The following is a 13999-nucleotide window of genomic DNA, read 5'->3' as shown; positions in this document are numbered from 1 at the left end:
CTGATATAATGATTGGGTTTGGGTTGAGTTTAGCATTCTTTTCCTTTTCATTTTATTACTTTCAATATTTTCACTTTCTCGAAACACTTTTCAAATTGAACAGATTTCAATGATTATTAGTATTGTTTAGAATTCCAATTCCATTAATCAGTATTATTAGAGGATTAAAATGTTAGAAAACTTAATAGCATTTAAAAATTATTAAGTGAAACATGAGCATATAGTGTAAGTAAAAAACCTTTTCATTACTACTTAGTATTAAGTGTTCGCCAAGCAAATGCATAATGACTGCTTATACGCAGGTGCTTAATATTCATAGTGACTAAGTAACATGCATGACTACACAGTTGATTAGATATGAAAAACTAAAAAATTAATTTTCGTTTGCATACATATGCATAACGCTTAGTAAAAGCGGTACTGAAACCTGAAAGACATGAGGTGGTGTCGTTTTCATTTTACTGTTTTATTAGCGTAACGTTTTAACTTACACTTAAAGCCTAAAGGTGTAAATATTACATTGTGACAGGCAGCTTGCAGTCAAAACCAATACGAACAAAAAAAAAAAAAGAAAAAGCTAGACACACGCAATGTGTGTGGAAGTACAAAAAAAAAAAAAAAACAAAAAAAATTGATTTTAAAAACAAGTTTTGCAATTTTGTTACTTAAACTTGCCACTTGCTCTTTTGCTAGGCACGGGAGTTATATACGTACATACATGTAACGTAGTAGATAAATGTGTGTGCGCGTATCTAGATCGTTTTATTTATTTTGCTTTTTTTCTTTTTGTTACCGGTGTGTTAGTTATGCGTAAGGTGTGAATTAAAAGCACACAGTAAACTGCTTTTGTATTGCAACGTACGTATACGTATGTAGGTATAATGTGTGTAAGCCATTGTCAAGGTCATTTTGATAGACACACCTTTATTGTGTTCCAATAGTTGTTGTTGCAATAGCAATAGCTTTAAAAGAACGTACGCGGAACTATGCGTTATTAATGTATGTAACGGTTACGAATGCCACATACAAATCACATACAAAATGCATACATACATACATACATACGTACTTACATATGAATTCATTTGTTTATTGTTTTGTAAATTTTTAGTTTTTGTTTATTTTTTATTTTTGTTTCTTAATAGAAATCAATGATATTCGGGGTATCAATTGAATTCTGAACATCTGTCGTGCATTTTCACCTTATATGGAGTTTATTATTTATGTACTGTTTTTGCAAATACTTCCGTAATATATTAATTGGCATATAACAGCTTGATAATTAGTTAAAGTAATTATCTATATAAAATATTGATACAGAAAAGCTTGCATTTTTTTCATAACAAAATAAGGAAGAAATTGTAATCATCATAAGACGAAATATTTTTGCTATACTTACAATTTATTTTGTAATTATAGAACACTGTAACGGTTGCACCACTAAATATCTAACTAACACTATCGTGTAGTTATTTGTGGTGGTATTGTATGGGAATTAGTGGAAAACTGATCTGAACCGTTTTCAGTAGCGATCGTTCTTAAGCTAAGAATACAAGACGGACGGATAGACAGACAGAATCTTAGAAAGTGGTTCTGCGTTGATCGGTATTTGAAAGGTGAGTGTCACCCAAGCTCTGCTGAGTGTTACATGCATCCACACAAAGTTCATAAACTCTGCAGCACAAGTAGTGAGGACATAAAAAAGTTTTACTTATGTGAAGGAACGCGTTCTGTTACGAAGTTGTTCACATGTAAATACACTCGAGAGCGAAAAATTTCATACATTTGCAACATATATATTGCGTTGCAAACATAACTTAGACTAAAGTACACACAATTAGCTTTTGAAAAATACATAACGCTCGCTCGTGTCCGTTAAAATGAGTACAGTAGCAATAAAACCATAGAAATATTCAAAATCGTTCGTTTCAGGTAGCGCTGTTTCCGCGATTTTGAATAAGTACAAGAGATAGAAATGACATCATTTGCATATCAACTCGCAGTATCAACGTTTATATTAGCGATATTTAGAAACTGGTAGCTGTACTCGGGGACGAGGAATTGGCCGAAAACGCGTTACTACAGAGCGTAATGACCGTTTACTTGTCACAGTATAAGTACGAAATCGCCAGTTGAATGCGGTCTAGTCGGGCAGCACCTCCAGGAAGTTAGAGAAGTGAAAATCAATGAGCGGTTAAAAGAAGACTTGTCGAAGGAGGGCTGACAGCGCGCAGGCTAGCACCTTGCCCGAAATTGACCTCAGGCCACCGACAAACGCGCCTTCAATTCGCTCGAGAATGTGTGAATTAGATATGGATCAATGAAAGGCAGTATTATTCTCAAGCGAGTGCAGGATGTGTCTTCATGGTAAGGACGGATGGAAAAGAGTCTACCGAAAACGTGGTGAGCATTTCACACAATAAATGGATCTGGGAACGTGTCTCCCATGACAGAGGTTTGTGCATGTTTTGAATGCGAAACCAGAACTGCGTCCATCATAGGTATCAATACGCAGATTGACTTTCCAAGGCTACATCGAAGCAATCGTGGAAGGTCATGTGCTACCTTTTTGGAATTTATCGACGAAAATTTGCGCCAATACTTGGAAGAGGTAGATGGGCCAGTTATGGCGTGGTCCGCTCGAAGCCCAGGTCTCCACGGAATGAGTTGAAGAACGCATACGAGCCAGAAACACGGCACCTACAAGCCTCGGAGAGCTTCGAACCACAATTAACGAAGAACGGGATAAGATACCGTTCGATTTTGTAACAACTTTTGTAATTTGTTTGTGTTGAAGCGATGAAAGATCGAATGGAAACTGTCATTCCAGCTGCGGTAGACAATATCTCGTATTAATAAATATCTTTATAGCAATTTTATTATACTCTTTTTAGCTGCTCAAAATCGCGCAAATTATTAAGTATTTCCATTCTTTTATTGCTACTGTAACGATTGCGAAGGTGAAGAGCAGGCGTTATGGGTTTTTCAAAAGCTAACAGTGTATACCTTAGCGTAATTCAAGTATGTTAGTATGTTTGTAACTCAAATTTAATTTAATAAATATTTATGTTGGAAATATGTGTAGAGGTGTGCAATTGTTTTGCTCTCGAGTATATAAGACACGCACTTTTTATGCCTCTTTTTTTATGTGAAAAGAATTGAAAGCAGTACGAATGAGTTATAATAGTATCTGTGAAGTAATTTTCTGGACATAACCTTGAATTAAAATGGATTAATTTTTCTTGTCTATGAATTGGAATAATTCGAGAGTTGTCGTGTCGTTCCTAACGTTCACCTATTTTCAATGCATTTTTTCCATTTTTTTTTTTTAAGTGAACATAACACATAAAAATTAAATATTCATTAATTCAGCATGTAGATACTTTATAATTAAGTACCATTCTAAAATTAAACAATAACTAATTAAACTTATTTAAATGTGTTTCAAGTTCAAGGTTGCTTTGATAATAAAAATGATTTTTTGTATTTTATTGCTTTTGTGGTTTGCAACTAACTTTAAGATCTTGTAAGTTTTTGTTAATAAATTTTATTTGATTTATTTAATTAACACCTAATGATGCATAAAAAGCCATCACATTTATACTCACACACACACACACACACACACAAACACACGTGGAAAAGTTTCACTTTAAATACACTTAACGATCATTTTTACTTTGAAAGATCTCTTCAATAATTCTCTCTCGATCTTCCAATGCGAAGTGTTTCTATTTCTTCTTCTTGATCAGCATATGAACAGAAAGAGTTGAGATAATTTTTCGCATTGACTTAAGAAGTATATATTAAGAAAATTATTTTTCTATTATCATTTGTAAATAACATTTATCTTTTTATATATTCTTTTAAAATTAATTTAATGTTATTTAAAATACCTTGACCTCTCTGCATTATGATCGATTATATTTACGATAGTTGTAATGTAATTTATTTCTTGTAAAAGATATATTTTTTCATTAAATTCTTTAGAAAAAGTCATCGTCAACTCAGACGAACATTGATTCTGATGATCTTTGTAAGACGGAGAAAATATTTGCATAACGTGTATATTATTGCGATTAATAAGCTGCCGTGAGACTACTTCTCTTTGGAGGAGGGACGAGGCGATAGGGTCAGTGAGAAAAAGGCGCTGTTAAATATTGCCCCTAGCAGGAAGAGTAAGCAACACAAATAATAGGTAGTGTTGTCTGTATGGGCCTGCATTACTTTCCTAGGAATATGACGGATGCGACGGCATTACAGTCTAAGTCACACTCTACTAAAAGCTAACTAAAGAGAGCTCCTTTTTTTTTAGGCAAAAATGGTTTGCAGAAGTGAAACATGGTTTTGCTATAGTTGTTTGTGTATCTTATTAGTAAGTTTGCTTTAAAAAACTTCGTAGACCGAATTTGAATTAAGAGAAAAAACTGTTTCTATGAACAAAGTCAAGTTATTGTGTAATCTGACCACAATGAGTTTTTGAGCCCCATTGGAACTTGAATTTTTCGATTATTTTATTAAACTTTTTTTAAATTAACAATTAGCAGAATTAAGTTAAAAGAAAGTGTTTCAAAATTTCGAGTTGGTCATGTCATCAAAATGAAATCTCTTCATGATATATGTATAACTGTATCTCCATGTAACAAATAGCCTCCTAATCAGCCAGGAATTCCTTAACTTAGACAGAAAGGAGCCAATCTGAGATAGAGGAACTGTTTATATCATTCTAAAACGTTAATCGCAACAGCGTATTTGATAAGTTCTTGACGAGCTTGCAAAACTTGCATCAACAAATAAACTTTTGCTTATCTTTCGATTGCATTTTTTTTTGAAATTAATTTCAATTAACCTGCATTTTAATTTATCAGCAAATTGAGTCTTCCTACAGAAAGTGTAATATACAAAAGTATTTGCAACAACACTACCATGAGCTACGGCCCATCATCAAATACATCATCAGTTCTTTACATAACGAATTTTTAAAATAAGACAGTATGTAGGGAGGCTCGACAAAGTTTTCCGACTCGAACCGTTCTCAATATCTCTCAACCTTGGGATAAAACAACTCAGCATATCAAATTTCCTAAAAATATCTCAAAAATTGGGCACATATAGGTTTAAAACAAGAATTAAGGCGGACGGACAAGTCCAGTCTAATAAAAGGCGTGTCTATCTCAAGTCCTTCGGGAAACCGTATAGATTCGCAGAAACTTAATAGAGATTCGTACCATAAGTGCCGTAGATTATAAAAATAAAGGCGAAATCATCCTCAGTTAATAGCGAGCTGGCTCGCGAACAGGGACATGGCGAACGTTCTAAGAAATATTATTTATAATTAATATAATCGATCAGTCAGGAGATGCTTCCCACATTTGCGGATGGGACAGAGATGAGCAGAAAGAAGTGAGGGAAGGGAAAGAGGATTGTAGATGCAGTGGACGTAGACCGATGGACTTGTGCTCTCGCACTACTTTTATCTACGACCAAGTATAATGAGATTTGAACGCTTGAGCAACGACGTGGTAATCATCACCATTGTCAACTATGCGGCAGCGCAATGACCAGCAGTTATCAGAAGTCATCGGAGGACCATAACGCGGCCGCAGCGAACTTTCCAGAGCTTAGCGTCGAACCGATGGTGCCAATCAAGATTCCAACTTGTTCGTCTAAGACAGTTATGGTTAAAAACTTTGGATTCATTAACTGGACAGAAAGCGTAGATATTATTCGAACTTCAATGTCGTTACTCAAATTCTTACTATCATTGGTGCATGCTGCTCACCTTCATGACGCTTCGAGTAAAATCAGCCTAATTAGGCAGTTTGTGGCTAGCAAAATTGCAGTTTTGAAAGAAAAGATGTAGCAAAACGGCCCGACCTTCAACTCTGTATAAAGGTTGATGTACTTATACTTGTAAAATTTTGGCAAATTTATTCAAATTAGTTAACATTCTTTTTGATTGCCTTTTCAGGTCATTCATTTACGCAAATGTCATTAACTTTATTTTGTAATAAAAATATAATAAATCGTTATATATTAATGAGTTATGAAATAAATTATTAAAAAAAAAAAAAAAAAAAAAAAAAAAACAGAAATGAAATGAAAAAAGCAACATTCCATAGGAAGTCATTCTCATACTAATAACATTCATATTCTGTGTGAAAGGCCGTTAAATGGCTTTGCCATTTAGTCTGGTTTTTGAGCCGAGAGAGTTGACGTCAAACGATTAACATACGTTCTAATGAATGTGAACACACTTTGCTTTATTGCATCTGCACAGGGGTTCATGTATGTGCTTGCATGTGTGACAAAGAGAACATCTAAACATTACATGCATACATTAATTCGCTCAAGTGCATACGACATGATTAACTAGTATTGAAATGTGTTTTTTTATCTTGTTTATTTTTGTTTCATTGTTGCTTTAGAGAAGATTTATAAAAAAATAAAAAAATTTTAAAAAAATGAAAAAAAAGATCAAAACCTTTACTTGTCAAGATACGAAAATGTCGCTTTATATAAATGAAATTGTATGCAAAAGCAAAGTTAATTGTTTAAGAATAGATTGCACTCACACACATCATGAAGGAAATAAATATTAAATAAACGAATGGAATATTTTTTATTCTAAACATGATCATCTTACGAAAGAATTGAAATTCTTTTGCTTAAGTTTCTTGCTTTATGCGTTCAAAATCTTCCAAATTATCATCTAATGAAATATTCACGATATTCGGGATTCGTAAAAAAAATGCACAATGCCTTTTAGAGCAGATGTTATAAGAAGAATGGTTAATAAAACTGCCAACTCGGCATCCAAGTCAAACCTGCTTCGTTTGCTTTTCCTTACACTTAATAGCCAACAAATGGGCCTAATTTGATATCCTTCCTCTTAGTTCTACCGTGTGTGTGTGTGTGTGTGTTTATGGGCATGTTTTTGCATATTTTAATTCGTCTGTTATTCTCTCCATTTACGTAACTGCCAAATTATTCCTTCCGATTCCGTCTATCATGTCCTCTTCAGTTTTGTCCAGTTATCTGACCGTTTCACAGCTGATCGGCCTAATATGTAGATTGTGAGGATTCATAGTCTTTATGTGCAAATTTGTGGAAAACGCCACCTGCAGGAAATCAAAAAGTTCCAATAATTACTTTAGATTAGTATATAATACTGTGATCAAGGGCTTCCCACTTGAATGATGCGGGCTTAGTCACACATGCAGTTCTTTCTTGGCTGGCAACACTACAAAAGACATGTGGGTCAAATTGTCTGTCAATATCTTCCGCAATTATCGTTTAAGCAAATGCAGTTTTTGATTCGTCTTCACTTCTTCAATCGAATCGACGTTACGTCGACATAGGACAAGAGCGAGTAGCCAAATGCAGCTATATACGCGAGAAGTGTCGGGTTAAATTTCTGGTGAAAAAGTCTTCAAGAGTCAAAATTGAAGACTAGATGCACCATCGTGGTGTAAAAATCAAGAGTTACTTATGCATAATTCTAACGAGCGCTTTTACGCATAGAACGCCTAACACGCAATTAGCATTCCTTCTTAACAATTTGGACCGGCCTATGAAAGAACTCATGAGGCGGTCTCATCTTCGAGTAACATCAGACAGACGTCACAAGTCCTAATGATTATTTTTTATTCGTTATCGTAACTTTTTAATAAAATCGATATTATGGCGTGAGAAGTCATTATGAGTTAAAAGCCAAAATAGTCCCCAAGCTTTTTAATTGAAACAAATCTATTCTCGGTGATGACGTGAGAAAGATTATTATTGCGAAGAAAACTGCACAGTCACTATCTGTAATTGACTGTTGTTTGTACGTCGCAAAAGATTTGAACTTTCCCTTAAAAATTTTCCGCTCTTTTGGTATTAAACCTCCATGGATTTTGAAAGACTGCTCTTTTGACATCTCGCTGTCCATGCACAAGAAAAAAGATATTCCAAGTTACGTCTACAGGAATCTAACAGCTGAAAAAACCCAAGTATTGCAGAGTACTGGTTAGAATCTTTTATACACAGGCGGCTCAAAATCTTCTAGTCTGTCTCCTGCTTGTGCCGTGGTAGATGCTCAATCACATATTCTCAATCACATATTTCGCGAAAGTACTTCAACTTTCACAACCAAAGCCAGAGCTATCGTTCACCCTGCGAATCTTGCCCATAAAAACAAACTCAAAACCGTCATTGTTACCGACAGTTTGTCTGTATTACAAGCTATTCGGAAGCCTTCGACTTCGAGATAGAGCACCACGGAAAAATTAAAATGTTATGGGTACCAAGTCACATCGGTTTACTGGGAAATGAGCAGGCTGATCGAGCGGCAAAGTATGCTGCTTCTGCTACTCTAATTATGGATGATGTCATGGAAAAGTTGGATCTTCAAAGATACATTGGAAGAAAAGTTAAAGAGAAAATTGCAGAAGGAAATTTACAATACCATCATCAACACTACTCTTGCATTAACCCTCAATTAACTCCACCTCTATATCCAACAAATGTTGAGAAAACCAATATCCAAACATTTTCGAGAATTCGCCTTGGTCATACAATTGCAACTCACCAATGGATCTTGAAGAAGTCTTCCTCCCCAATCTGCAGTTGTGGACAAACTCTAACTATAAAGCACATTCTCTGCGACTGCCTTAACTTTTCCTTGGCTAGAAATATTGCATTTGGAGCGACTAACCCTTTGGACACTCTAAAATCAGCTTCAGAATCGAATATCAATTCTATATATTACTTTATTAATACTACTAAGCTTATTATCTAACGTACATTTATTTAAATTAGAGCCGATAGCGTGTGATGCTAGTGCTCAATGTCTTTTTTTTTTAGTCTAAGAATTTATTTCATTAGTATAAAATTATAATAACAAAAGTGATAATGGTAAAAAGTCACGAAAGCTGTGACAAGAAAGTCCATTGTTCTCCTTTATGACAAGTGATAGGCTGTAACGTCAGAACATTTCTCTTAGTCTTCCTTTTCTTTTGATCACATGTAATATTTTTAAAAATAAGTTAACCATTATAGTCAGCTACAGACGACCATTAAATATCCTACCCTACTTCACTTCGCAAAGAATTATATTATTTCATGTAAGGACTTTAAAAATTGAGATTTGTAGGCTAAACATATGGATAGACGGATAGACAGACAAACAAACCTAGAAAGCTCTAGAAACATTTTTTCTGTATCGATATTATAAAAAGTGGGTATATTCCAACTCCTTCTGAATCTTGCATACATCCACATAAACTTACCATACCCTACACCACAAATGGTATGGGCTATGCAGATCGCAACTGAATTCGAAAAACTTCTTATACCTCATTCAAAAGTTTCTCCGTTTTTAAGAGGAAGATTGAAAAACCTGCGACTTAATGATTTAATCCAAGGAGTCTTCGGTCTAATAATTAGATGTTCGTTGTGTTTATCTAGTTTTGTGTTTGTTCAGTCTCTTACACTTCCTTTCAGCCGGCCATTTACCTCTGCCTGCTACTGATTTAGTGTTTGTCTAACTTCTTCGATTTCCGTCTAGCTGTCCATTCCCTGTTTCTCCGCCTTTTCTTCCGATGCTTGATCAAGGACACAACTTAAACTTGTAAAACCATAGGGCCGCCATCCGCTATAGTTAGAAAATAAGCCCACTCACATTACGGTAAATTGTAAGAGAAACCTAAAGAAGAAGGCATGCGCCGATGAAGTTACTTTCCAAAGTAAACATTTTAATATACGACCTACTGACTTAGACTGGTAGTGTTTGGCACAAGTTGGTCATAAGGTCAATATGATTTTCCCGTTTGATTAATTGCCGTTAACATGTTTTGGTTTTGGTTTTTGTTTTTTTGCGTAAATGTTTTTAATAAAACTAACAAACAATCGATTAAATATTTTCACGGTCGCATATGACGGAAGACAACATACAAAATAACAATAATTGTCTCTTTTTCTGAAAACAATAATAATCGTTACATAAATTTACATATAAATGTTATCTTAACATCTGGCTTTTACTGTAAACGTTTCCATTATTACAGTCGTCTGTTAAGGTCAAACTTTTCTTATGTTTTTTGTTTATTATTTTATATTTAATTTCTCTTTCACTCGCTTGCCATTAAATTGAGTTTTATTTTATTAAATGGCTCTCTCTCTCTTTAATGATATTTATACATAAACTATTTATTTTATTTTTTTTCATCAACATTTGTTGAGTGAAAGTCTTAGAAAAACTCGTTTACATCAGCTGGTTGTTGGTTGATTTGTTTTTTGTTGTTTTTTTTCTATCTTTGCTAATACGCGTGTATATGCAAATTAAAATTTATAGTTTTTTATAATTCCCGGACGCATTTTACATGATTGCATTTGTTTTTCCATTAATTCTAGAATACAAATTAAGTAAATTTCTTAAGCACAATATATATTTTATTAAGAAATGTCTTAAAAGAAAGACAGCAAAGTGCCTAAGTCCGATATATGTAGGAATGTGAAGAAGCAGTGGTACGCAAGGTAAACAATATGAAATATGAATGAAAAACGAAGGCAATAGGATAAGCGGTTTGTCAAGGTGTTCACATCATTTTTTTTATTTCTTCGGAATAAATCTTTGTTTCTTTTTCTTTATTTCTTTTCCCTTCGCTGAAAGGTCTCTGTGTTATGCAAACAAACCGTAAGCATATATCCTAGTTGTGGTAAATAGATTGGATGTTGATTTTGAATCATTCTCTTCTTTCTCTTTAAAGCCGTGAACTTGCGAGAGATCATTTGGGAGTGACCGAGAATTGATGCTTCTTTTAGTTAATAGAGTAAGTAAAATTTGCGGACAATCATTTGCTTTTTGTTTGTATGACATCGTAAAAGATATCCTTCGCAGGGATGTAAAAATTTTGGTCTTTGTTTAAAATTTCCATGAATCTGTCTCTTGGTAAAATCCTTTTCAACAATAATTATTTTTTTATTGTTCCCAGATTCTCGTTACTAATTTCTCTTATCTGCATATAAACCTTGTTTAATTGCATTTCACGAGATTTATCAGAACAGTTATCGCAAAAAACGTAAAGGATGTATTCACTCTAGATGGACATGGATGGATTTATTAAGTGAAATTTTAAATTTATATAAAATTATGATGAATTAATTGAAGCTAATACATTTCATTATTAAACTAGCATTAGATGCCCTATTAATTGAAATGTAATTATTAACTTAAGATAGTAATAGCTATGATCTTGAAATTTAAAAAATTTGGCGGTATTTTAGTCTATTTAGAGGGATCTGTTCTATAATCGATTATCCACGAGCTACCTAACTTAAACTATTATTCAGTTTATATACCGTTGTTATTAAATATTTTATTAGAATAATAATATTTAAAATTTCTTATAAAAAAGTATATCAGATCAACTTATGTAACTTATGTTTAAGAAGAAATGGGCTGCAACAAAATTATTTAAATTGGTTATAAAATTGAAATTTTTTATTAAAATTGGATTTAATTGTACAGTTATAAAGATAAATAATTTGAAATTAGCTCTAAAATATGCACATATCGTCCGTCACTTTATTTATTAAATGAATATATAAAAAATATAATTTATTAAAAAAAAATTATTATTGGACTCCACAAAAGTGTTAAAAACATTTTTGCTAGGATCGTGAATAGAAAAACTTAATGAAATCTTCGTCGATGCATTAAATGAGATATTAAATGCTTTGCGACAAAAGTCCACGGCACTTGAACTTATTATAGAGGCGGTAATCGATTTATCCCGTATGTTATTTGGAACCGTGGAATTAGGCCTTCATAGGCTAAGAAATCCTGACTTCTCTTGAAGGCGTTATTTTTTTTTTATTTATTATCAGGGCAGCGTATGCTTCTAAAGGTGCTTTCAAAAAAACCGAACAGTGTATAGTAAACAAATTTTGAACACACATTATATTGAGCAGGCAGCTTTCATTTTTTCACGCACTTCCGGGAAAAGATTTACTCGAGAACATATAAAGCGACTTTGTATAAAAAAAAGTGAAAAGTCAGAATTATACTTTTCTTCTTGCATACGTTTCATTTTAATATGGACCAATTACTTTTGAGATATCTCCTATGTGAGTAGCACAGTGATGGTTAGAAAGAAGTGAGGAAAGAGCTAAGGATATTGTGGCCGCAGAATCTAGTAGGTATGAGGGTAAGCGATGTAACTGTTGTGCCTTCATCGGCTGAGCACTCACTATAGCTACAACCATAGTAATCTCCAGCGCACTTGATATTTGAACGCTGAGCCAATAGTCCTGATTCTTATCTTACTAGGCTACCCATAAGCAAAGGATTTATATATATATATATATATATATATATATATATATATATATGTGTGTGTAAGTGTTCTTATTTTGAGGCCGTTAAGCATTTCTATGATGCGATATATATGTACGCATTCCGCAAGTATCTACATTCAGAATAGGCTTTTGAAGCTTAGGCTTGTAATGATTTAATTACTATTTTTGTAAAACGCAACTTGGCATTACCTAACCACTGGCTCAGTATTTTTTTCGGCAACAATGTAAAAGTTAAACACGTCTCTTAAAAAGTGTTGACAACATATGATACTTGGAAATATTGCTTTAAAAATATTTCCGTTTAATTAAAAACCAATAACTTTCACATACTTCCTCTTCGCATTCTTTTTATTTGGAGGACAACAATAACTTAATTAAATTCTAAGATATTTAATGCACATATAAATTAATAAAAACAAAAAAAAAAAAGTGAATTAATTACTTTTACATAGTGAAAGGTATAATGAACTCTCCATGAAAGAGAGCGCAAAAGATGTACAAAAACAACAAAGAAAAACAAAAAAAGAATGCAAAACACACGACAATGAATCATATCGAACAAAACAAGCAAAAGCTGTCACATTAGAACTTTGCAGGCAGAACACGATTACAATTCAAGTCTGAGTAATTCTTGCAAATTCACCCCTTCTTCGAATGACTTGAGCTAAAACTCAAGTGTAATGACATTCAAATCGAAACTCAAGCGTTGTCGCTGACGGCATGCATGCATGCATGCATGCATGCATGCATGAATGTGCTAATGGTGGTATATGTTATTAACTGATAGCCAGAGATTTTGCCATTGTGCTCTGTTTTAAGTGAGCGCATGATTTCGCTGAGTAGCAGTGTATTAGCATTTTTTGGTTATTGTTGCTGCTCTTTTTGTTGTTATTGTTGTTTGTTTGAGTTGATTTTTGTTTTTTTGTTTTTTTGTTGTTCAAGTCTGAGTTTAATGTGGTTAATATAAAACCAACAAAGCATATCCGTTGTTATTCATTAAGTGTCTTACCTGCATAACTAACACTCTACGTTTCGACGTCTTTTTCTTTCTTTCTTTTATTTTTTTATTATCAAAATCGTATAAATAAACAATACGTAAACAATTACCAAATAAATTTCAAAATACCTATACATTCGGATATATCTATATATATATATATGTACACATATATATATTAAAGAAAAAGATAAATAAATAAAGTGTACGTACAAACATATTTATATACAATAAAGCCTTTGGGTTACAACGGAGTGCAAACAACTTTCATGCAAAAACGTATATAAAGAAGAAAAAAAAAATTACTAAAGAAATATAAGAAAATAATAAAAATAAAAAAAAAGGGAAAAAATTTTATGTACAAAAAGAGGAGAAGATTAAATAAGGCCCCTGGCTTTTGAAAAGTGTATGTTTAAAAAAAAAATTTTAATAATATTTTTTTGGAAAAAAAAATTTACACAAGAAAAAAAAAGTAAATCAACTTATATTTTATCATTTTATTATAAATTCCGAAAACTTGATCAAATTTTTAAAATACTTTTTTTTTAGTTTTTTATTTTGCTATTAAAGTGTTTTAACACCGTCATAAAAAATGTTTCACCGGAAAAAAAATGCATTATACATATAAAGTAAATTAGTTCAAAGTGATTTTTTTTTTTT

At 32.9% G+C, this 13999-nt stretch overlaps 1 protein-coding gene across 3 annotated transcripts in view; it reads left to right on the top strand.

The window, feature by feature from the left end:
* Nucleotides 1-13513: 13513 nt before the first annotated feature.
* LOC119640120 overlaps nucleotides 13514-13999 on the top strand; it is a 41974-nt gene continuing 41488 nt past the window's right edge. For 2 of the 3 annotated variants that reach the window (XM_038037952.1, XM_038037954.1), the window contains exon 1: nucleotides 13514-13544. The gene's annotated coding sequence lies outside the window, so the exon portion shown is untranslated. The other variant, XM_038037953.1, reaches the window with a different exon arrangement.

The sequence above is a fragment of the Glossina fuscipes genome, unplaced genomic scaffold (assembly GCF_014805625.2).
Source record: "Glossina fuscipes isolate IAEA_lab_2018 unplaced genomic scaffold, Yale_Gfus_2 115, whole genome shotgun sequence".
NCBI lineage: Eukaryota > Metazoa > Arthropoda > Insecta > Diptera > Glossinidae > Glossina > Glossina fuscipes.
The sequence above is the reverse complement of the archived record's forward strand: the minus strand, read 5'-3'. Positions and strand labels throughout refer to the sequence as shown.